We start from the raw sequence: 26,930 nt of genomic DNA, 5'->3' as shown, positions 1-26,930 counted from the left end.
ATATTGCTATTGCAGAGCTACCAGATTTACTTTCCTGTAGCCACACAAGACAACTCACAAGTGCCTGTAATTCCAGTTCAAAGGGATCCAACAAAGGGATCCAACATCCATTGGCCTCAGTTGGCATATGATGCACAATAGTACACATTAACTCATGTAGGAACATGCATATCCATACAAACAAAAATAAGCAAATAAATATTTCTTTGATGAGAGATTAAATAAAATTACAGAAAATTGAATGTTTAAAGTATATTTTAAATATAGTCACTTTAAATATGGAGATAGACAAGAAAAATAGTGGAATGAATAATATCATGAAATTCTAATTTTACGAACTGCAGGTGTACAGTTTTTTACATCATCATCATCACCATCATCACCATCATTTATTTGTATGCATGTGTAAGTGTATGTGGTGTGTGTATGTGTGTGTTTGTATCCACAATTGTGTCATGACACATGTATGGAGATTGGTATGGAGATATGAGGAGAACTTTGTAGAGTTGTCTTTTTTTTTTCTTTTCACCTACATAGTTTCAGGAAATTGAAGTCAGGTTATCAGGCCAGTGTAGCAAGTGTTTTTATTGATAAGCCATTTCCCTAGTTACATCTTACATTCCTTGTGCTCAGTCCTCAGAGCTTTTAATTAATTAATTTTTTGAGCAATAATTTTGATTTCATCAAGTATTAGGTGTTTTATCTTCAGCATTAAAACAAAACTAGCACCGGGTATGGTGGTGCACACCTTTAATCCCAGCACTCTGGAGGCAGAGGCAGGTGGGATCTCTGTGAGTTCAAGGCCAGCCTGGTCTACAAAGTGAGTCCAGGACAGCCAAGGCTACACAGAGAAACCCTGTCTCAAAAATACAAACACAAAAAACAAAAAGTTAAGTTAGTTACATCCAACTTACTGTAATTTTCTTGTCTTGGGTAAGCAAGACATTTCAACAGTGTTAAATTGCCTTTCCTATTTTTATAGTGAAGTTGTAAAAGTCATAGTGTTGTGAAGTCTTTCTATTTCAAAGAACTTTCGTTCTTTAAATATTTTATTGTTTTCAACTTTCTGCAAGTTAAAGATTTAGAAAGTTATACGTACTTCAACATTCTTGCTTTCAACATGATTAGTTTTCTCAGCAAGGCAGGACATTTTGACACTGGGATATTTCTTCACAATGTATTTTTAAGGAACCACCTCTCTGGGGCCTGGCTTGGCTTCAAATCCCAGGAATCCTCCATGATTAATCTGGGCTGATGAGCCAAGACACTAAGGTTCTAAGAACTGAGATAGCTCACAGGATAACTGGGTTTTCTGTGATTTTTTTCCTATTCATTAAATTTGACATTTCTGAGATGGGGTTTGATTTACAACTAGTAACATAACAGGCTATGGAAAATGAAATTGCAGAAATGTAGCAGATACCTGGAGAGAAACGTGGACTGAGCCTAGAATGCATACAAGCCAAACCAAATCTTTATTGAGATTGGAAAGGGCTGATATATGCATATATATATATATATGCTTGTGTGTATAAAAATGTATATGTATATACTCTTGAACTGTATATTTTATTGTCCTGAGAATTAGAATCTTATATTCATTTCAGAGAGAATAATCATTTTGGAAGTATGCCATCAACCTAACATTGTTCAACTAAAAAAATGTAGTGAATTAGCTTTCTGCTGTTACTCTTATATTTACTCTCACAAGCTGCACCATGTTCAATACAGTTTGGCTCTTTAGATGCAAAAACTGTGGAGCATTTCCAAGAGGATGCTGTCTAAGTTCTTTGCTTACTGACCTGTATGTTTGCTGCCATAGTGGCTTCCATGATGTCATTCCAGGATAAATTTAGTTATTTGACAATTGTGGAAATCTATACTATATATCAAACTTGATTAAAAAGATCACTTTAAAATTTTTTCTACTTATTACAACTCATTCTGTTTGGACTTGAAACTCTTTGACCATGTCCCCTGGACGGGGAGACCTGATGGCAATCAGAGGAAGGACAGCAAGTTACCAAGAAGAGACTTGATACCCTATGAGCATGTAGAGGGGGAGGTAATCCCCCTCAGGAACAGTCATAGGGGAGGGGAATAAGGGGAAATTGGGAGGGAGGGAAGAATGGGAGGATACAAGGGGTGGGATAACCATTGAGATGTAACAAGAATAAATTAATAAAGGAGGAAAAAAAAGAAAAAAATAATAAAAAGCATATTATCTAGATAAGTGAATTAACACTGGAGAGTATTTCATTTTAAAAAAGACCTCCCAAAGATGAAGCACTGATCATTGTAAGCTACCTCTTCACTGTTTTCACCTTAGAGTGAAATCAGTTGGAGTAAATAATAATGAAACTATATAGAGAAAAAGAAATGTTTGCAACAGAAGCCTACTACAAAAATGGAGTTAAAATTTATGTATTTCAAAATAAAAAGGGAATAAGCTCACATAGCCAAAGCAGTCTTGAAAGAAACAAAAATGATAGCACAATAGCTAATCTCAAATATAACACAGAACCGTAATAGCAAAAGGTCTTGTATTGGCACAGAAAGAGGTATACAGAAAAGTGAAATAGAACAGAAGACACAGCAGTAAACCCACATAGCTAGAAACATGTCATTTTTGACAAAGATGACAAAAATATAAAATGAAGTAAATGGTTTTCAATACATGATGCTGAGGAAACTGGAGACACACTCAGAAGTATGGCACTAGAACCCTATCCATAACTTCCATTAATTCAATTCAAAATGGTTGAAACACTTTAACACATGAAACTACAACAAGAAAGGAGAAATGCCCCAAGTTATAAGTACAGACAAGGATTTTCTGAAAAGAAATAACATCATATCAAGAATCAATAAATGAGATGGAATGATTTTAGAAGCTTCTGCACCAAAATGTAAACAATTAATTGAATTAAGCAATAGCCTATATAATGAAAAGCAAGATATATATATATATATATATAACCGTTGTATAGGATTGATGACCTATAATATATAATATATAAGCACATTAAAATATTTTAAAAGATTTAGCTACTTATTTATTATGTATACAGTTCAGACCAGACGAGGACATCATGTGGTTGTTGGGAACTGAACTCAGGACCTATGGAGGAGCAGTCAGTCCCCCAAACCTCTCGATCACCTCTCCAGCCCTGACAAAAATCTTAAGATAAGTAAACAACCTAATCAACATTGGGCTAGTAGACTGAAAACAGTTCTCAAAAGACAGACTGCTGATAGAAATGAACATGAAAAATACTCATACACCTTAGCTATATCTGTATATTAGCCCAAGGGGCATGTCCCACGAAAGCCTTCACTTACCAGAAAACTGAGACAGAGGGGAGGACATTCTATTGGGACTCTAGATGAGAGAAGCATGGGAGAATGGCAAAGTAGAAGGATCCAGAGTGTCCTAGAAACCTACAAATCGAACATTATGATAGGCAGATTTGGGCCCAGGTGTCCCACTCAAACTAAGGCACCAGCCAAGGACAATACAGGCGGTAAACCTTAAACCCCTACCCAGATCTAGCCAATGGACAGAACACTCTCCACAGTAGAGTGGAGAGTGGGATATGACTTTCTCACATACTCTGGTGCCTCGCCTTTGACCATGTCCCCTGGACGGGGAGACCTGGTGGCACTCAGAGGAAGGACAGCAGGTTACCAAGAAGAGACTTGATACCCTATGAGCATATACAGGGGGAGGTAATCCCCCTCAGGAACAGTCATAGGGGAGGGGAATAAGGGGAAAATGGGAGGGAGGGAAGAATGGGAGGATACAAGGGATGGGATAACCATTGAGATGTAACAAGAATAAATTAATAAAGAAAAAAATCTAAAAAAATCAATAAAAACAAAAGAAAGTAAAAATTAAAACTATACTAGGATTCCATCTCACTCTGGTCATAACTGTCATTCTTATGGAAACAAATTTAAACACAACAATACTGTGAAGAGGGGAAATCCTTGCACACTGTGGGGGCACCAAAATAGAGCCAGCCACTATGAAAATCATTATGGAGGTTTCTCACAAAAATAAAAGTAGAACTACCATATTACAAATATATATCCATTTGAGCAGCTATTAGAAGAGTATTGGGGTCAATATAACACAGAGATAACTCCACATTCATTTTTACTGGAGCCACAGATTTTCAGTAAGCAAATTCTAAGATCAGTTGTGGTGGCTGTCCACAGAAGAACAGTTAGAGAAAACATGGTATTACCCGTCCAGGGCAAGCCCTATATCTATGAGGAGTTTGCTAACAAAAGACAGACTCTATCCATTCTTCTATTGAGGGACACGTAGGTTGTTTCCAAGTTCTGGCTATTATGAATAAGGCAGCTATGAACATGGTTGAGCATATATCCCTGTTGTGTGGTAGTGCATCCTCTGGGTATATTCCAAGGAGTGGAATAGCTGGGTCTTGAGGAAACCCTGTTCCCATTTTTCTGAGAAAGCACCAGATAGCTTTCCAAAGTGGTTGTACTAGTTTGCATTCCCACCAGCAGTGCAGGAGTGTTCCTCTTTCTCCACACCCTCGCCAGCATGAGGTGTCAGTTGAGTTATTGATCTTAGCCAATCTGATGGGTGTAAGATGGAATCTCAGTGTCGTTTTGATTTGCATTTCTCTGATGACTAAGGAGTAAGTGTTTCTCAGCCATTTGATATTCCTCTGTTGAGAATTCTCTGTTTAGTTCTGCGCCCCATTTCTCTATTGGGTTATTTGGTTTGGTGGTGTTTAACTTCTTGAGTTAAAGAAACTGTGGTACATTTACACTATGGAATACTACTCAGCTATTAAAAACAAGGAATTTCCAAAATGTGTGGACAAATGGATTGAACTAGAAATTGTCATAATGAGTGAGTTCACACAGAAGCAAAATGAGCTAAATGGTATATACTCACTTATATCGAGACACTAGTCCAAGGTGTACGTCCCCATGAAAAACTGTACCTAACAGGATAGTGGGTAAGAGGGGAGGTCATCCTATTGAGACTTTAGGTGTGAGAAGCCTGGGAGAATGAGGAAATAGAAGGATCCAGCGGGTCCTGGAAAACTACAGGCGAGTCTGGGCCCTGGGGTCCTCCGCAAACTATGGCAACAGCCAAGGAAAAAATAGGCAGTAAACCTCGAACCCCTACCAATACTAGCCGATGGACAGGACATTCTCCACTGTTGAGTGGAGAAGGAGATCTAACTTTCACACAAACTCTGGTGCCCCATATTTGAACATGTCCCTTGGATGGAGATGCCTGGCGGCACTCAGAGGAAAGATAATAGGTCACCAAGGAGAGACTTGATACTCTATGAGCATATACAGGGGGAGGAGGTCCCCCTCAGTTACAGACATAGGGGAGGGGAGGGGAGTAGGGGGAAGTGGGAGGAAGGGAGGAATGGGAGGATACATGGGATGGGCTAACAACTGAGATGTAATATGAATAAATTAATTGGAAAAATAAAAATTAAAAAAATAAATAAAATTAAAATATTGCTGAGTAAATTTGTAGTTTTTTGACACTGTTATCTTTTCATTACTGTAAGTTGAAGATTTGTTTCATTGAATATATGCTGAATACTTAAACTTTGAAATAATAAAAATCTATTAACAAGAGAAAAAAAAGACAGACTCCATGTTTTCTGTTTCCTTTTTGCTATATTTTGGTTTAGTTTGATGTTTGTTTATTTATTTATTTATTTATTTTGGTTGCTGAAAGATGCAGCAAGAAAGAATGTTAAGTTGTTTGGATACGGAGGTGGGAAGGATCTCAAAGAGTTAAGAGAGGAGAATGATTACTATCAAAGTAAGTATAAGGAAGATGTTTTAAAAAAAGAGAGAAATGTTATATATATATATATAAACAATTGAGTATTATTTCAAATATGTTTGTTTCTAATTAGGTTTGTGCAAATGTGTTGTGTGACAAACTTATCCTGGAAAGAGACAACATATATAGGTTAACTCACACCATAAAACGAGACTAGGACATAAAGTAAGTATCAGTGTCTAATTTTTAGACCCAATATTTTTGAGGGGATGCTGTTAACCAGAAGATGAGTGTAAGATTAGTTACAAGAAGCAGGATTGACTCAAAATGTAAGTCACCAGAAAGCCTACCATGGGTGATAACTCAAAAAACAATAAACATGCTAGCTTTATATGCATTCCATAGGTAACTAGACAGTCAGAATATCTTCTTCCTGATGTAGTTCGCCTGGTCAGAGCTCTCCAACTTGCAATTATTTACTGCTTTTTAATACTGTTGGTAAAGGTTACTAAAGATTCCCACCAGTTTTACTCTCCTCCCCTCTGGGAGGAAATGCTTCAATATGAAGGAAATGTTGTAAACCGAGAAACATGCTAAACAACAATGTGGATCTATTTGGAAATATGTGTATCTCCATGCAGATGCCCACAGGGCTCAGAGAATCCCCTCTGATTGTGAGCCGCCTATTAAAGGCATTTCAACTCAGGTTCTCTGCAAGAGCAGTGAGAATTATTTGCTGCTGAGTCATCTTTCAAGCTCCTACAATAGAATTCTATTCAACCATAAATGGTAAAATCATGTCATTACTCTAGAAGAGACTTCTAGTATCAGGAGCGATAGAGACTGAAGAAAAAAACTGTCTAAGTAGACAAGTATCCTAATAGAAGGAGGGGAAGACCAATCCAACCCACAAAACCTTCAACCCAAACTTCACCAAGCCTCCAAGATGTGCAGGGATAAAGGTAGAGAAAATATAGCAAAGATAGACACTGTTAATGTAACTTTGCTCCGCTTGTGGACAGGAGTCAAGCACAGTTGTCTTCTGAGAGGTTCCAACCACCAACAGTTTGAAACAGATGCTGAAACTCACAGCCAAATATTGACAGTGTATAGTCTCCTTGTGGAAAAGTAGGGAGAAGGAGAAAAAGACATAGATGTGACAGGAGCTTCACAAGAAGACGAACAGAGCCAACTTACCAGGGCCCAGAGGGACCTGGTGAGACTGAGGGACCAAGCAAGGGCCTTCAATGAACTGTACTTAGGCCTTCTACAAAGATGTAGCTTGGCAGCTCAAGATTCATGTGTCCCCTAGTAAAGGGAGCAGAGGCTCTCTCTCTCACATGGACTCTCTTGCCAGCTTTTCAATTACTTCTCCTTGGCAGGAATGTCTTTCCAGGCCACAGGGGAAGAAGACACAGTCAATCCTGATATGACTTGATGTGCTGGGGTGGATGGGGAAAGGAGCTCCCCTCTTCAGAGTACTAGGGGTCATGTATGTGAGAAAGGGAGGGTGGGTGGTACTGGGAGGTAAGGAAGGATGAGGCTAAGACCAGGATATAAAGTAAATAAATAAATACGTTTAGAAAGAAGAATTACTTATTAATATTATATATATTAAGTATGATCACACACACTCAAGGAAGGAATAGGAAAGGCTGGATAGAAGTGAAATAGCTGTTATACTTGAAATAAATTATGTATTTGAATTCCAAGACTATATACAATGAATAGCCTAATAAGAACTTGCAAAATAAATGAATAAATACTAAAATTGAATATTTAAATTATCTTCAAAATCACTAAAAGGCTTTATTTTAATTTCTTAATTAAATGTTTCATATCCTTATATTTACATTAATCAAAAATATTTTCTAATTATATTTTTTAAAATTTGTGGTGTTTTTGAAAACACTTTATTGAAGATGTTTATATTTGCAAAATAAATTAAGCCACATTAGTAAATCCATATGTACACTGAGCTCAAGTACAAGGCACATAAAGCTCAAGGTGTCAATATAGATTAGTGAGTTTTTAATACTACTCTAAAGCTAACCTTAAGAAAACCAGGTAGAAAAGTTTCCATTTTTAAATTCTATATATATTATAATTTTAATACATGATTTTTACGATTTTTATAATACACACTTTCACTGCACAGACATTTAAAATTAATAGGTGGTATAACTAGTTGGAGTAATGTTTTAGGATTGAAATAAAAGTTTCTAATCTAGACTAACTTTTCTAGTAAAAGAATTTTTCCTGTAATTATGAATGTTAGGGACAGTGATAGCACACTTACTACAATAGTAGATACTTTTAAATGAAACTTTGACAGTACAACATCTTCAGTATTTGTAATATACCTGTGAACCAAGAGAGCACAGAAATTATCTGATTCTGTGTTAAGGGACCTAAGCTTCTGCATTGTACTTCTTTTTAAAGTCTCATTTTAAGAAAGATTTCCTCAACTCTTTCTTAGTGACATGTTGGTTAGGTTGGGACACTGGGTTAAGCATTTTACAGTAAATAAAATGTTTGATATTTATTTACTGTGTCTTCCAAAATTATTCATATTTTAAAAATCACCCATTTAAAACTAGGGAATATTGAATATATTTCAATAATTAAATGGCCTTAAACTGGATATATAATGTATTTGCTAATATAATAAGACTACTACATACTACTAATAAACATTTTCACAATCTTGTATCTAAAGTAAATTTTTAATTATTTAATTTTCATGTTATAATTTTATACTTTTATTGGGAACTAAAATATGAACTCAGATTTTCAGTCTTTACCATTTATACCATTCTTTTGAAAATGTGTGCCTCATGCTGCTCTTTTGGTTGTTATATGGTATTAAAATATTTTAGTAAAAGAAACATTTGTTTCTAGCTTTGTTGGGAGGAATATCAGAATATCACATGACTGGTCAACAGCAACACCAACAAAATACTAAAAAAATAAAATAAATAAAATAATAAAACCCTCCAAACCCTCAGTGCCAGGCATCTGAATAACTGCTTAAGGCAATCAACAACACTCTGAAACAATAGTCTTGCCATTACCCTTGGTTGACTACCATATTTAAATGTAAGACCTTACTTCCAGGGATATAAAATACCTCAAAGACAAGATTTAAAGAGAAAGAGCTAGACTTGACTCAGATATTTCCATCCCTGATGACTACATCTCATCTTACCTGAAGGACTTATGCAAGGTGCCAATGGAGAAAAACAATATATAGTTCTACTGAGCTGTAACACCACCTATGAGCTACAACAATTACTAGAAAAATCAGGATATTCCTAAAGGTGTAACAGTGGCTCTTAAATCCAGAAAGGTAACCAACAGCTGAAGAACTGGAGTTAAGGGCTGCTTAATTGGAAGGAATACTTATCTAATTTATCCTAGCCAAGTACCTGAACCTGGAGAGGACACAGACCCCAGACAACATAATACTTTACTCCCCCAAGCTGGTATAATGTCAGAGGGCATTTCCAGACACTTACCCTCATACCATAGACAAGTGTAGCTCCCATCACTCATCCAAGATGCTTCCTTATGCAACAGAGGGGCTAATTACAGAAAGCTGCAACTGATCAATTTACTGAGGAAAATTGAAGGTGGGGTATCCAGCCATATCGATACACTTACAACACAATATTCATATCCAAGGTTCAAGGAGCATTGCCTTAGAGGGGAAAGAATAACTGTAAGAGTCAGAGGACCAAAATGTCTTCTATCAGACAGTTTCTTCTACATGTAACTGGGAAACTGTACCCCCCCCCAAAAAAATCTCACCAATATGTTTGTATAAATAAGACTCTCCTAAATGAAAAGATCAGATGAAATGACAATGTAGATTGAGGAAATCTCACAAACACCCACCCATGGATGAAGTGCTTCTGGTACTAACTGCTATTGATAGAGGGAGAAGCAGTTGTTTCCAGGAATGAGCCTCTGATACCTTTCTGCATCCCAAGTGATCAGACCTCAATGCATAGAAATGTGAGCAATACTACGCACACTCAGTAAGGGTGTCTTTATAAATTTATATCTGCCTATCTATGTAGGGAGAATAGTTATATGAAACAACAATAAGGAATGAGTCCAAAACTGTGGAAGGACTGGAGGGACACAGCAGGAGTTAGAATCAGGAAAGAACAAGTGTAAATTTTGTACTCACATATACAATTCACAAACATGAGTGAAAATATAAGTTTACATTCAAAATGTGGCGTTTATATCACACTACTTTTAAAAGTATTTCTACTTCATACAAATCTTCATGGAAAGGGAATGTGATTGGCTATAGTAAATCTACAATTATAAGATACAGAAAAGCTTTTCTCAAGATCAATTCTAAAGAATTCCAGATGTCATTCTTCCAGTCACATGACTTAACACTGATGAACTGTGAATGGCGTTCACTGACCATCTTCCAAGAATTACTTATCATTATTCATTAACCCACAAATAGTTTACTTAACTGTTGAATCCAGGAATGATTGCAGGGCAATAATTGGGAGGAAAGTGGTTTAGTGAGCAAGGCTTCATGGTGACAAAATGAGGTTCAACCTGTTAGAAAACTTCACGGACACTACTATGTGAAATATAATAGGCTGTCTTGTGGCACTGCCACATAATACCTGAATGCATTTAATGTGTGAAGAGCAGAGAATAGCTTATACATCTGAAAGAGGAGTAGTCTTCTATCTGGATAGGCTCTTTAATTGAATGAGTCCTTATGAAGGAGATACTTATATGTATGTACAACGAAGACAAGGAAATAGTGTATGTATGTGTGGATTAGAGAGTGTTTGCGTGTGTGAAATGTGTGTGCATGTGCATGTCTGCTTATGATCTCTTCAAGGTCCCATCTCTCTATACCTTAAGTGGAATAAAGTCACAACACAAAAACTTTGGGGAATACATTCAAAGTTTAAAAAATCACAACTTAGGTTTGACATACCCAACAGGAGAGCTCTGTGTGTGTCCACAGATAATCATTTTGTTCATATCTTTGTGATAGTGTGTATGTTGTTACTGTACCATGCTATAATAGTTTAATGATGTATGTGTCTCTCTAATAAATATTCAATTAATGGTTGCTTGTTTCTTAATATTGTCATGAGAACTGAGAACTGACATATTATATGAAATGAATACATGTTTTTTGAGTTAGTTAATATAAACTACAAATTCCATTTTCTGCCTGCTACCAGTGTTTAATTTTTCCAGTGTGAAATTTCAAGGCAGATGTGTGAGTGTGTGTGTGTGTGTGTGTGTGTGTGTGTGTGTGTGTGTGTGTGCGCACGCGCGAGCACGCTGAGCATAGTTTTAGTGGCATAAGTAATTATAGGGGTCATAAAATAAAACTTTAGATATGAAAACTTATTATACTCTGAATAAATAAATCTCATTTGCTTTTAGAAATGTCCTGAAATTGTGGGATTTGATATACACTATTTTTATTTTGTAAAGCAATGATTTTTTTCAATCACAGAAATGTCCTCAAACAAATAAAGTTATATAGAAACCAGACTATGTTGAATTATGGCTATTTGCACATTTTCCATCTATTTTCCACTCAGAAATGTTTGATATGTATATAGAGAAAATTAAATTACCCATTTTAAATCAAAAGACAGAGAGATTGTCTTACATTGTTTTACGAACCATGAACAAAATAGAGCTGGTGCTTAGTTATGTCAGTGATTTTTATTAGCTCACAAATTCATGAAAATGGGTTATATTATTTTCTCCATAATTGGCAATCATATGATCAAAATAGAAACTTATGTGCTGATGAATAAAGTATGCAAATATCCAAAGAATGTGTGCTGGCTGGACCTCAAGGTAAACTTGAATGTCATTTACATTGTCCAGGAGGGTAGTTTCCATGTTCATCATCTCTTGCACTTTGTTTCTACTCATATTTCAGTGGTTGGAGAATGGATAGACCAGTGTAATGTAACAAAAGTTCAGAGACCTGCTCTTAAAGTACTGCTCTCACTCTATATTAAGTCAGCTGGGAACACTGACAACTTACAGATACTTCCAGCACGAGAGAGATGTGGTCTCAGAGGCTTTGTGCGCGGTACATTTGTGTACTTGCTAAAGATGATTTTAAACAGTTCTTTCATTTAAAAAATGGCATTATTGCGCTAATTGGTTATAAGTAAAGCCTATACAAGCATCTCCATGGATAGATGTATAACATCCCAAATTCTGTAGTCAATCTATATTAGTTTTCTGAGGTAGACACTTTTTAAAGATCTTTTTAATTAAGTAATATTAAAGTCATAATTGTATTACTTCCTCCCTATAAACCTTCCCATGTACCTTCTTCATTTCCTTTTTTTTTAATTCATGGCCACATGTTCCTTAATATATATTTCTGAATACAATATACAAACTACTAATTCCATATAATATTACTTGGTGTGTATAATTTCATGACTGAGATTTTTATATTATATAACCAGTAGGTGTATTTTTTCCCCTAGGGAAGTGAGTTTCTCCAACTTTCATCATTCGTAGTTGTTATAGTTAAGCTTGAGGCCCAGTGGGCTTTCTACCTTCTATGTAAGCATGGGTATTAGTGTCCTTATTTTTCAGGTCCTGTTTCCTTTTTAACATTTTTAGAAATTATTATAATAATTTATTCACATTACACCCTACTGTAATTCCCTTGCTCTTGTTGTTATCTTCCTGTTCCCAGCCTCACTCTCCTTTCTGCTCTATTCCCCTCCCCTAGACCTCTGACAAGGGGTATCCTCCTCCCCCCTCTCTGACCGAAGCCTATTAGGATTCATCTAAGCAGCCTTCATCCCCTTCCTCTGTGTTCCCACAGGGCCTCTCCCATAAGGGGCAGGGGTCAAACCTTAGCCATCAGAGTTCTTCTCAGATACAGTCGCTAACCCCACACTCCCCATGTGGAGAATGAGGTGTCCATTGGTTATATTGGATCAAGGGGTCTAGGTCCTCTGCTGGCAATGTCCTTTGTTGGTACCTCAGTTTATGCAGGCCTCCCTGTGTCCAGATCCTCCAGCATTTATAGCCTCTTTGTGGAGCTCCTGACAACTCCTCCCTGTCTTTTCATGCCCCAATTCTTCCATACAATTCACGGCACTTCACTCAAAGTCTGGCTGCAAGTCTCAGGATCCATACAAGGGAAAAAATAGCATCTTCAACAAATTGTGCTGGTAGACTACTTGCAGGCCTATATGTAGAAAAACGCAAATAGATCTGTATTTATCATCCCGCACAAAACTAAAGTCTAAGTAGACTAAAGACCTCAACATAAAACCTGACACACTAAATCTGTTTTTAAAAAATGTGGGGAAGATCTTTCAACTTCATTTTCACAGAAATCAACTTTCTGAACAAAACACCAACAGCTCAGGATCTAAGGACAAAAATTAATAAATGGGACTTCATGAAACTACAAAGTTCCAATAAGGCAAAGGACGCTGTCAACAGAGCAAAACAAAAGTCTCTATATTGGGAAATGATCTTCACCAACTCTTCATCCTACAAAGGGCTAATATCCAAAATATATAAGTAATTCAAGAAAGTAAACACCACCAAACCAAATAACTCAATTATGAAATGGGGTTCAGAGTTAAACAGAGAATTCTCAACAGAGGAATATCGAATGGCTGAGAAACACTTAAAGGCATGCCCAACATTACTAATCAACAAGGAAATGGAAATAAAAAAAAAAACTCTGAGAGTCTATCTTACCCCTACCTGAATGGCCAAGATCAAAAACTCAAGTGACATCCCATGTTGGTGGGGATGTGGAGAAAGGGGAACAGGAGAACACTCCTCCATATTGGTGGGAGTGAAAATATGTTCTGTTTTTTTGGAGGGGAGACATTTACTGAAAGATGTATAATGAAAAGATTAAATTATACAGATTAGATAGACAGACTCAACTAGCTGAAAGTGTAGCTGAAGACTTTCCTCACTGCACACTGTCTCTTCAGAACACAAGTCATTGTTTGTACAAGTGTATTTCAGCATCCATGTCTTGTAATTAATTAATTCACTCTCCATCCTGGTCATAGCCCCATCCTTACTAACATCCCAGTTCAACGTCCTTCCTTCTCCGCATTTCCCTCCCCTATTACCTCTTCTTTGAAAATATGGTAGAATTCTGTGCTAAAACCATCTGGCCCTGTCTTTCTTTGGTTGGGAGCTGTTGATGACTGCTTCTAGCGCCTTAGGGGCTATAGGACTCTTTAAATTGCTTACCTGATCTTGATTTAACTTTGGTAAGTGATATATATCAAGCAAATCATCCATTTCTTTTAGATTTTCCAATTTTGTGGAATACAAGCTTTTGAAGTAAGACATATTTTTTAGCATTTCCTGAGTGTCTGTTACTATGTACCTCCATTCATTTCTGATTTGGTTAATTTCAGTACTCTCCCTCTGTCTTTTAGTTAGTTTGGCTAAGGCTTCTTTGTCTATCTTGTTGATTTTATCAATGAACCAGCTCTTTGTATTGTTCTCTTTGTTTTTAATTTATTTAGTTTAGCACAGAGTTTGATTTCCTGTCATCTACTTCTCTTTGTTGTGTTTGTTTCTTCTTGTTCTAGAACTTTCAGGTGTTCTGTTAAGTTGCTAGTATGGGATCTCCACATTCTCTTTATGAAGGCACTTGGTGCTATGAACTTTCCTCATGGCACTGCTTTTGTTAGGACTCATAAGTTTGGGTACATTGTACCTTCACTTTCACTGAATTCCAGAAAGTCTTTAATTTCTTTCTTTCTTTTGTTCCTGGCCCAGCGGTCATCGAGTAGGGAGTTGTTCAGCTCCCAGTTTGTAGGCTTTCTCTTGTTCCAGTTGTTGTTCAGTTCCAGCTTTAACCTATTGCAGTCTAATAAGATTCAAGGGATTGTTTCAATCTTTTTATATCTGTTCATGTTTTCTTTGTGACCAAGTACATTGTCAGTTTTGGAGAAGGTTCTGTTAGGTGTTGACAATAAGGTTTATTCTTTTGTGTTTGTGTGAAATGTTCTGTAGATATCTGTTAGGTTCATTTGATTCTTGACATCTATTAATTTCATTATTTTTCTATTTAGTTTCTGTCCCCAGGATCTGTCCAATGATGAGAGTGGGGGTATGGAAGTCCACCACTATTAAAATGTTGAATTCAATATGTGATTTGATCTTTAGCAATGTCTCTTTTATGAATGTGGGTGCCCTTGCATTTGGGGGAATAGATGTTCACAACTGAGATGTCATCTTGGTGAATTTTTCTTTTGATGAGTGTAAAGTGTCCTTCCCTATATCTTTTGATTACATTTGTTTAGAACTGTATTTTACTCGATGCTAAAATAGCTACTCCAGCTTGCTATGACCTGCTTATAGAATCATAAGGAATCCCTAAGTGTCAGTCTTTGCATTCTGTCTCTTTCCTCTGTCTCTTAACATTGTCTCCTGATCTATGCTATGCATGTGCGAGTCAATGAAAATTTTCTCCTTGAAAGGCCATCAGAAAGAGTTCTTTAGAATTTTTCCTCTTTAACACATCTTTATCTTAATTTTTTCTGTAATGATGCTTCTTTTTGTTTTGAGATATTTTATAATGCATATTATGCACTATAAATATACATTATATTAATATTTGAGGGGAAGGTTTCTTTTTGTGTGTCATTGGATAAATAAAGCAGGTTAGCTGGCCAATAAGCTTCCAGAGATTCTCTTTTCTCCTCCTCCCACCTTGTTGAAGGTGTTAATGATGTATTGCACACCTTCTGGATTCACAAGTATTCTGTGGAATCTGAACTCAGGTCAGCAAGCTCCCTGGAATGCACTTTATACTATGAGTCATTTCTCAAGTCCAGAATATTCTTTTAAACCTGAATTTAGAATAAGGCACTGTCCCAATATATATACAGATTTCTCAATCATTCTTAGCTTCCCATCTTCTTATAGGAATAATTGTACCCAAACAAATACAATAATGGCTTCCATCTACCAATGTCAAGGATGTTGACTTGTTTTTGCAAGGCTCATTGAGTAGATCACAGGGGTTATAGTATCAATGGCAAAACCATCCAGTATAGAAGACTGGGCTAAGAGATATGAATTTCCCAGAGGCAAGAGACTCATGATAGAGAGCTTAATTCATGCATGGACTAGAGACACATTCACATATTTCTTAACTGCAATTTTTCCTGTAAATCCATATGGACATTTACAACTGAAACAAAATTTTAAAAAAGAACTCTGCATTATCATATTTATTCCTTGTATTTTCTTTATAATTCTTATTAAATACTTTTTTACATATACATTTATATTATTAAACATTCCCACAGCAAGAAGAACCACGAAACAATCAGGAATTAGATAAATGTTACATTCATAGTGTTTTTACTATTTGTATTTGGCATCCTTGAAGAAAAAAATCTTTCCTCTCTTGGTGCATCTAGAATTCTGAATGTAAATCATTATCTATCATATATCATTATTACCAACTTACAACATCTACCGAGACCCAAAAACATTTTAACCCCTAAACAACTAAGCTTAATTGTAAAACTAATCTATCTGGTCTTCAATCCCATCAATAAAAATTAATTACCTGAGTATACAGAGAGTGCTGGTTAACTCCTTGTATTTTAAATGTAATTATTACATTAAAATAACATCGGGAAGTTTATATTAGCAGGATTGATGAATTGCGCACAATTGAACCTATTTTATAGCTAATTTCATGAAGTGTTTCATTTGTATTTCTACAAGACAGTCTGTATTGACTAAACTCAGATTATGGAGGTATTTTGTTACAGTGTAATCAGGCTACTGCAATGAAGGTATTGCACTAAATGACCAACAAGATTTCCCAATTATTTCTTTAAAGAAAAATTTCTTTATAGATAATGCTATTTACAAGAAAGAAGTGATTGTTAGTGTAACATCTCTAGGAATATATGGTTCTTATAATCACCATGACATTTATTAAAGCGTTCTTCATTTCAAGCATGTTTCTGACTTTAGTTATTGTGTGCTTATTAGGTATAATATTTGAACTATATTTTTGATCTGTTAATATTTCATAATAAAAACATAAAGAGAACATAAACTAGAAACACAAAAGCACTTGGATCCTGTCTATATAGCATCTATTCAAGCTCAATATAACACTCCATATCCAGTGTGCATTTTGATCTTTAAAGATAATTTCAGTAAGTCACACTTTAAAACAGATTTATTCTCTTCCTAGGGAAAAGGAACTTCCAAGATAGAGGACACGGAAACAGATCTTCCACACATGTGACTATTAGCCATATAAAGAAAAGGAATACATCATGATGGAATCTGCAGAAAAAGAGAAGAGCTGCATAGATATTTATCAGTTTCCTAAGTGGAAATCTAAAGCCATCTATAAGCTCCGAGGGAAGTTAATGCTGGAATCAATTTCTGTGCAAAGAAGATTTCTATATCTTGGAGACTGTTCTAGTCAGCTAAGTAATAAGTCCTGAGAAAAAATCATGTATTTGTGTTCATCTATTTGGTCAGATGGAACTTGTTGATTGATGGAGAAACTTATCTCCCATGAGAGCTGCAGCATGTCCTCAAGTATTTACCATGAAAGTAAATGATGATTCATTGTGATCTGACAGGACTTTTCCACTCAATTCTCAAAACAGACTTTGGGGTTAAAAGAAAAATTATAAAGCACATAGTATAATTTCTCTCATTTACAATTCTGGCAGTGAACACATGAAAATAAATTAGGTGTAGTTAAAGTTAAATTGAGATGTTGATATATTCTACCATAGCGAGGAAGAAAAGTCTATTTATTTAAAACCAAGTGAAGTATAAGTAGGAAAATATCAAATCTTGGAGAGGTATTTAAGGTATCAATGCAAAGAATAAAAAATAAACTACATATTGTTGCTTAAAAGTGGATTAAAACGATATTCACCAGGAAATTACTTTGATTTAAAAATCATTTTGTGGCAGTTTTCAATAATAACCATTGTGTATGTTAAAATAGATTTAGATGTTGATTATTATAAGCTATCTTATTAAAAATATACATATATATCAGAAAAAATAAAAGTATTCTATGATAACATTGAACACATTGAAAAAGCAGACAATAGCACATTTTTATCACAGGCATGGAGGTAAGGGAGTAGACAAAATATTGGATAAAGGGTTAAAATTTTTTAATTAAGGGAAATTAGTTCTAGAAGTCAATGTTATACACAGTGACTATAATGAATAACAAAGTAAGGAGGCTTCAGAATTGCTAATAAGGTATTTTTAGGTATTCTACTGAAAAGCAAAAAAATTAACTGTGTGAGGTAATGTCTGTTTTAATTAGCTTTATCTAGACAGTTCATGACCTCAGTTTATTATCACAAACATTTAAAATATTTATTTGTTAATTGGAATAATTAGTTAATCCATTATTTCTTATAATTACTATTTTGTAAGAAATAGAAATTCAAAATAAGTCAGATAGGAAAAAATATACAACTGAGTAATTATGTAGTATTGTTTTTATTTTGATATTTTAAAATTGAGGACATAGTTCTGTCTTTCCTTACTATAACCTTTTAGTTACTGTATGCCATATAGAAATATATAGGTCTTTCAAGAATTATTCTACAGAGACTCAAATTCATGTGGTTCCCTGAGCCCTGGGTAAAATTCAGAATTGAATTTTTTAATTTATTATTTTTATTAATTTATTCTTGTCAGAATTGAAAATTTTGAAGAGCATTGCCACTGGTAAATAATATAAGTGCTTTTGAAGTTGGACTGAATTTCTTTTGCATTATGTGATGGTTATAAGCTTACACAGAAGAAAAGATGGATGGTTATGTCTTAATAGTGATGTTTGTGTGTCAAGTTGAGAAGAAGTGGAGTTGCAAGGTAATTGACAGAATCCTGTAACACCATACAGACAGGTCTGTTGGAATTCTGCAAGGGATTGTGTATATATAACGAAGTGGGAGTTTAAATTGGACAGAACTCTTCCATGTACTATGCTTTTTTGTTACATAAAAATGCATGAGTAACCTGGATAAGTACCATCACTTATCTCTTTCCATTTCCTTACTGTGAAGTCAATGCCACCAGCCACCTCAAGCTCCTGATGCCTGAGCTTCATGATGATTCTGCTCCAAGGGGGACCATATATTTTTTAATTGAGAGCAAAAATAAATTATCTTTCTGTAAGTTATTTTTGTGATATTCATAAAAGAAATATCAATTGTGAATAATTATCAATTCAGTTTAAATTTTAAAAATAACTATATATTGATTTATAAAATATATAAACTATTCTCTCTTTTGTGATTTTACTCCATATTTTATTGGGAGTGCCTATATGTTACAAAGAATCTCAAAGGTCATTGTGTGACTGCAATAAATGAAAAGTACCCTACGAGGTGGTTAGAATAAAAACTTAGTCTAAAAGAAAACAAATCTTTAATTTTATGTATTTGTTTTTAGTGTAAATCAATTATTCTCTGCATGTTCTTAAAAACTCATATTCCTTTTTAATATTAATAGAAATTAAGTTTTATAATTTGTATGCAAATCTATGCTTTATGTCCATTTTTCATATATGTATTACTAAATGTATGTATATAATGTGTCAAATACTCATAAAACATATTAATCATTCCTAATTGCATAAAAGTTTCTGTCATAAATGTCATTAATGTATAATTTGAAGTAAACTGTTTATACACTTCCACAATGCAATTCTCTGTAAAATGTTTTTATTTCCTCAGATGATGGGATGAGATGAGAACTGTACCCAAGCTTTACAAATACATGGCAAGGGATCATCACAGGCATTTATGTCTAACTATCCCTAGGTCTAGGCCTGGAAGCTTCTATCCTCTGTATAATCTTTTCTTCTGCAAGCACAAACTTTGAAGGCTTCAGTTTCCATCTCCCATCTGCTAAGCAAGGCCTAGAATATTTCAGCCTGTAAGAGTTACTGCTGAATAAGCTCACAATTTCTAATTCTTTCTGAACCCTAGCTGTTTCGACTGAGCTGTTCTTGCTCAAAACTCTTCTCCACAATGATTAATTTCCGATATTACACATAATTTTATCTTCCTTGATATGTAATCATACAACTGATCCACATCTTTTTTATAAGGAGGATAATCTCAAACAGCTCTTTGGTTCAACATCTTTAACAAATAATACTAGTTTGTTTGTTTGTTTTTGTTTCATGGTACAAAATATCTTTTATATCATAGACAAAAGCTGGCATGGAAGCCACAAAAATCAGAAATACATCAGATCAAATTTTCGTAAAGTAAAAATCTGATGGAGTAAGTTGCACCTTGAGGAAACGCCAGATTCCATATACTACATCTTGGAGTAGAGCCATTTATATGTTGCTCAGAGAACAGTTATACATTTTTAGCAACCGACCCTGATAGAGTCTTTGAGTGATTTTCAAATTCCCCTATGAAATTTCACGAACTAGGCCTATTTCTCTCCACATTCTTAATTTCAAAGTTTCATAGAACATGTTATTAAGTTCTAAGCACTTAGCAAATTCCCAGCCCCTAGTTCTAAAACCCTTCAAAATTCTCTCTAAAATCCAACACAGTGAAGTCTATCACAGCAACAGTCCATTCTCTGGTTACAATTTCTTTATGAGTTAACTTTCTATTACTTTTAATAAACATGATGACTGTTCTGGCTAGCTTTTATGTCAACTTGAAACAAGCTTCAGTCATCTAGGGGGCAGGAGCCTTAACTGAAGAAATGCCTTCATAATATTGAACAATAGGAAAGCTTGTAGAACAGTTTTAAAATGTCTAACTGATGTGAGAAAGCCCCGTCCATTGTGAGTGGAGACAGTCCGGATCATGAGGTCTTGGGTTCTATAAGAAAGTAGGCTGAGCAAGCTATGTGGAGCGAAGTAGTAAGATGCATTCCTGTATTGTTTCTGCATCATCCTCTGTGTACAGATTCTGGTCCTGTCTGAGTTCCCATCCTGACTTCCTTCAGTGATGAACTATAGTGGATGTCAACATGTTTTTGTTTTGGTCTTGAGCGTGGGATTGTGAGAGACTTGTGAGAGAAGAGGTGATGTTTACTCACTAGAAGATGACCCACCTTGTATGTGGGGATTTTTGGTCTTGGTATTGTTTGGCTGTTCATTGCTTTACTTTGAGATACTCCTAGAGAGAACCACTCCAGAGAACGCTTCGAGGTTCCGGGTACTGGCTGCTGCTCCGGGTTCTGGCTACTGTGGTTGCAGTCCTCTGGCTGAATTGCTGGCTTGCACTTTAACTGGTCTGCTGAAATCTTGCCTATTAAGCCAGGGAAATTGCTCCCAGGAACTGAGTCCTAAAAGGTCTACTTCTGTTCCCATTAACCTCTTTTCCCTCCTGTCTAGGGTAAGTGGGTTGGAAGGGAGGTATAAGCATTAAAGAACCTCAAGTGAAATAGGTTTTAAAAGTGTTGAAACCTATAGGTGTCTTCCAATGTGCTTTGGGCATAATGGGTAACTACTTCTAATGTTGTGGAGGAAGATACAGGTTTTGAAGATATAGAGATGGTGTTTCAGAGTGTCAGCAAAATTGCAGCTGCTGTTGCAAGTTCTTTCTTGCTTTATAACCAGAGGGAATTTTCTGGCTTTGTCTTTTTACTCTACTACATTTTTTAAAGATTGGAAGAAAGACTGATAAGCTATGAAAACTGGCAGGATCATTAAATTCTATCATTCTGGAAGGAATTGTAGAGTTGGCTATACAACTAGAGAATTTGTGTGTAGAAGATGAAGCACTTGGAAGTCAAAAAGTACCATTGGTAAAGGGAAGACACCTGGTAACTGAAAGCCAGTGTTTCACATAATTTCCATCACCCTCCAGCTCCACGTGCCAGGTGTCCAGAGCACCAGCACGTGGAAGGGGCCAGAGAAAAATGGGAAGCCAGAGAGACTGGCAACATTATGATGGGATTGAAGACCAGATAGTTTAGTTTTACAAGCAAGCTTAGTTTGTTTAGGGATTAAGATATTTTTAGGTCTAGATACATGTTTTAAGTTGATAATTATGAGATAGGAGATATTGATTTATATTCAGAATTTTAGACACACCAAGATAGGAAAGATGTTTTCTTCAAGGCTTCCAAATGCAAATAGCCAAAACACTATGAATATAACGCTTATATAATTCCTGATTATTTCATGGTTCTTCTTGCTGTGAGTAGTGAATATGTAAAACATTTTTAAAAATTGAAGAAAAGATTCTAGAACAATGGGAAAGCAGACAGGCCAAAAGGGCTTTGGAGACAAGTGCTCCAAGAGAGGGATGTTAAGTAACCGGGCTACGCAGCACAAATTTGTTCCCCAAGATTGGATGGGATTGATGTCAGCTGTATTAGAAGCTGCTCAAGAGGTACAGTGGTTATCGTGGTGGAAAACTGAACCGATGAGAATAGAACAAGAAAATATAACAGGGGGGATAAATGTTGTTAAAGATCAACTGCTTGGTGAAGGGCATAATGTGGATTAAAGAGAACAAACCTGAACTGAAGATTTAATAATTGAACAATTTCATTTTTCAGTCTTAATAGCTTGGGACATGGTTGAAGATTCTAGTAAAACAATCCCTTCATTTACTAAGATATTTCAAGTTCCTGGAGAAGCCTTCACAGAATTCTTACAGAGATTGGGTTCAGCTCTAGATAGAGCCATACCAGAGCCTGAGACCGGACAGGCATTGACACTGATCATGGCGTATGAGAATGTGAACACTGAATGTAAGAGAGCAATTAGACCATTAAAAGCATGAGGAGCCCCATTTGATGAATCGGTAAGAAAGACAGTTAATATTAACTCTCTGGAACATCAAAACAGTATCACAGGACAAGGTATAGCTAGAGGTTTCAGATATCACAACACTCAATGCTTTAATTGTGATAAACTTGGTCATTTACAAAGAAACTGTAAAGTTAAAGGTTCCAGACCTCAAAATATCAGGCGCACTCACTTTGGAGTAAATGATACAAGAAGCTTCTGGCCTTGATGGTAATATGCCAAGACTTCCAGAATATTGTACACTGTGGGAAGGGAAAACATAGGTCTAGGAATTGTCAATCTCAGAGACCCATCTTTTCTGGTCAGCCAGGAGGTAATAAATTTGCAGGAAAATGAAGACTAGGTGTCAATCATTTAATGCATACTACTGAAGGCAGTGCAGCTTTGGATCTGATCTCATAAATCTTACACTTTCCCCACAGATTGACTGTTACAAAATAACCCCTGGTGTTTACAGTCCTTTACCTTCAGGGATAGTAGGAATAATCTTGGGAAGAAGTGGATTAACTTCTCAAGGCTTTATTGTGCATCCCTGTATTATAGATGGGGATTGCAAGGAAGAAATTAAAATCATGGCATATGTAAAAAAGGAGATGCAAATGAATGTAGGGGATAGAATTGTTCAGTTGTTACTGTTTCCTTACATCAAGGGCAAAGCATTTGCATGCATCTGGCAAACAATGTTTAAGGTTCAGAGACCTAAATTAATGGTACAAATGATTGATGTTGAAATAGAAGGTTTGGTGGATACAGAAACAGATGTCATGATCTTTACTCAAAAGTATTGGAAGCCAGATTGGCCACTTCGGAACGTTAATACACAATTTATAGGAGTTGGTGAATTATCTCAAATAAGACAAAGTATACTGTGGATTAAGAGTGTGGGACCATGCAAAGTGAAGATAAAATCATGGAATGGATTTTCTCAGCACATAAACAAAGTAAAAATTGAAGACATACATATAAAATCCTGAATTAATTATAAAAGGTAGACTAAGAGTGTATCAGATTTCAGGAACAGACCCAGTGGAAATTGTAGTGCCTCTTACTAATGCTTAGATTATATTTTTATGTATAATCAATGAAGATTGGTAAAGAGTTTGTAGTAATTACTTGGAAGAAATTAATAACAAGAACTCAAAAAGCAAATGTATACAGTTTATAAAAAGAGCTAATTGGAACCTTCCTGCTATTGTAATGAGAACACCAATTTCAGGGACGCCAATGTTCTATACTGTTATAAACAGGAGGGGAATGGCAGGTTTTAAGTCAGATAAATTAACTAAGGTGATCAAAAGCCCACATACATCAGTATAAAAATCTGAATTGTATGTATTCTGTATGGTGCTGTTAGGTTTTCCTGAATCTCTTAATATAATGACTGACTCTCAATATGCAGAAAAAATTACAACTGCTGAATTTACTCATGATAACTCATACTTGACATTGTTAATTATGGAATTGTAACATGGTATCAGAAGTAGAAACTATCCCTTGTATATTATTCATATTTAGTCTCAAACAGGTTTAGTAGGTCTATTGGCCCAAGGATATGAGGACATTGACCAATAGTGGGGTGGGGTGGGTGTTTTTGGTGAGTTACCAATGTTTGTTATTGTCTAGAGGGATTGGTTATAAATTAGTAAAGGTTACATTTAGGCATTTCTTTCTTCCTCTTTTCTGTTCTTCTTTCTCTCTTATCTTTCTATCCTATCTAATGTTAGGGAAAAGGAGGGAGAAGGGAAGGGTAAAAGGGAGGTTATATAACTATAGGATAAAAGATAGATCATTGGATCTATTAGCCTCAAATATTTTACATTGGTATTTTAGATCGATAGAAATTTAAGATAACTTAGTTCAATGTTTGCTTTACGAATTTTACATATTGTATATTGATAGATTTTGTTCAATATTTGCTTAATGTATTGTACATATGAAATTCATTAAAATTTTGTTGTAAAGTGATAGTCTTATGAGAGCTAACTATTCCAAACTGTTCAGGATGTTTGGAGATACAACTTAGTAGTTAGGCACCTATAAATCTTGTTTGTAGTGTTGTTAGATAGTAGTTAATTACAGAATAAGCTTTATTTAGTTTCTTGTATCTGTTTTAAACGTTAAACAGAGAGGGCATATCTAAAAACAAGCAACGCTGGTCTCTTTAGGTATCCCAAGATACATAGATAAGTAGATTGATCAATAAAGAAATAAATAGAATAGACAAACAAATATTATTAGGCACTATGGTAAGCAGATGGCCTTCAAACACTTCAGATATCTACGAACATGGCATTTAATAAAAAGAGCCCTTCTGACTGAGAGACACGCCTGCTTTTGGCAGCACCTCCAGTCTACTTCAGTGAAGATGATGGGCATCAAAGAAACAAGTCTGTGATGAAGGGAAGGATCTTAAACAGTGATGAAGGGAAGGATCTTAAACAGTAAGTTAACGACTACCTGATGCAGAGAACAGCAAGGAATGCTGCTTGCTGTCCTGCTTTTCATGCATTCCTCAGCTTGCTTTTTTATAATACAAACCCATGACTATCTCCCCAGTAGTGGTACTGCCCATGTGATCTTGCCCAGCCACATCAATTCGGATATTCCACAATAACCAAGAAAATTCCCCAACAGTGATGCACAGGGGCAAATAAAAATAGAGAAAATAACTCAGTTTCTTTTCAATTATTCCTCATTTGTATATAATTGCCACAAAAATAATTAACACATGTAGTACCTGTCTTGGTTACTCTTCTATTGCTGTGAAGAGACACCATAACCAAGAGAATTCTTTTAAAACAAAATATGTAATTGGAGGATTGATTACAGTTTCAACGCTTTAGTTCATTATCGCCATGTAAGGGGAGCATGGCAACTGTGAACATGGCAGCACGGAACATGGCACTGGAGAAGCAGCTCAGAGCTATAGCCTGATCCATATTTTCAGAGAAAGACGCTGGACTGGTGTGGGATTCTGAATCTTCAAAGCCCATCCCAAGTGACAGACTGGCTTCCAAAAGGCTACACATATTAATACTTCTTTTTTTTTTTTAAGATTTCTTTATTTATTATGTATAAAATATCCTGCCTGCAAGCCAGAAGCAATTCCCTTGTGGTTGCTGGGAATTGAACTCATGACCTTTGGAAGAGCAGTTGGTGCTCTTAACCTCTGAGCCATCTCTCCAGCCCCATATTAATACTTCTAATATTTCTAAATGGTCCCACTCCATAGTGATGAAGCATTCAAATATGTGAGCCTGTGGAGGCCATTTTTATTCAAACCACCACAGGACACAAAACAAGTGAATAACACAACCCTCATAGTCGAAATAGCTTCGCATAGTCTTTGGTCATATAAGAGGAAAGCCTCCATGGAGGAACTTCCTAGATCAGTTTGACTTGTGGGAATTTCTGTGTGGGATTATATTTATTGTTTATTGATAGAAAAGGGCTCCATCCTCTGTGACTGGCAGAGGACCCAATGCCATATAAGTAAGCTACCTAACAATAAGTCTGAGAACCATCTAGACACTGATCCAGTAAACTAGGTTCCTCTGCCATTTCTGCTTCAACATTTTTGTTTGCTCTGTTGTCCCTTAATGATCGGTTATGAACTGAAATTATAAGCCAGATAAACTGTCCCCACTGCAAGTTGATTTAAGGGCATTTTTATCACAATGACAAAAAAGTAAACTAGAACAATAACAACTAAACAAAAATATTATAAGTCAGGATGTTTAATGGTTATTAAAAATCCTTAGCAAAATATCAGTGGACTGAATCTAATAGTTCATTAAAAAGATTGTTATCTCAGTGCTATAATTAAGTGGGAGTACGATTGCCCTGAAAGCTATTGTAGAATTTGATTAGTACAGCTATAAATTTTGTATTGTATATTTTTATATTATGAAAGAAATTATTTTGAATAATTTTACAATACAGAAATAAAAGATATATAACTTGATTTAAATATTATGCAATTGATACATGTTTTGTAACACTGTTTATTATTCTATGTAGTCTATATACCAATTAATAAAAGTTAGTCAATAAAAGTAATATTCATAAATTCTACATCTCTAATTCCTATGTTTTACATTTTTTCTTGAAGATATATGTTCTTGTGTAGACATGTGTTTGTCTGCAAAACAGAGAATTGAGAACTTATAATGTAACCCCAGCTAGATACTACTTATGTTCCCCAGGTTTTACTGAAAAGGATTATTTGTAACAGTCAGTTTGAATCTGTTTTAAAAAATAATTTCTCTCATGTTCAGACAAATGTACAATTGA

General features: G+C 35.5%; 1 long non-coding RNA gene across 1 annotated transcript in view; it reads left to right on the top strand.

Moving 5' to 3' along the window:
* The window catches only part of LOC311581100, a 66,641-nt gene extending 48,859 nt beyond the window's left edge, over window positions 1-17,782 (top strand). Inside the window, exon 3 of the long non-coding RNA XR_014773654.1 lies at window positions 17,049-17,782. This is a non-coding gene — a long non-coding RNA (uncharacterized lncRNA). The remainder of the gene's footprint in view (window positions 1-17,048) is intronic.
* Window positions 17,783-26,930: the final 9,148 nt, after the last annotated feature.

This window comes from Acomys minous, assembly GCF_964271855.1.
Source record: "Acomys minous genome assembly, chromosome: 13".
NCBI lineage: Eukaryota > Metazoa > Chordata > Mammalia > Rodentia > Muridae > Acomys > Acomys minous.
This window is presented reverse-complemented; position numbering and strand designations above follow the sequence as displayed.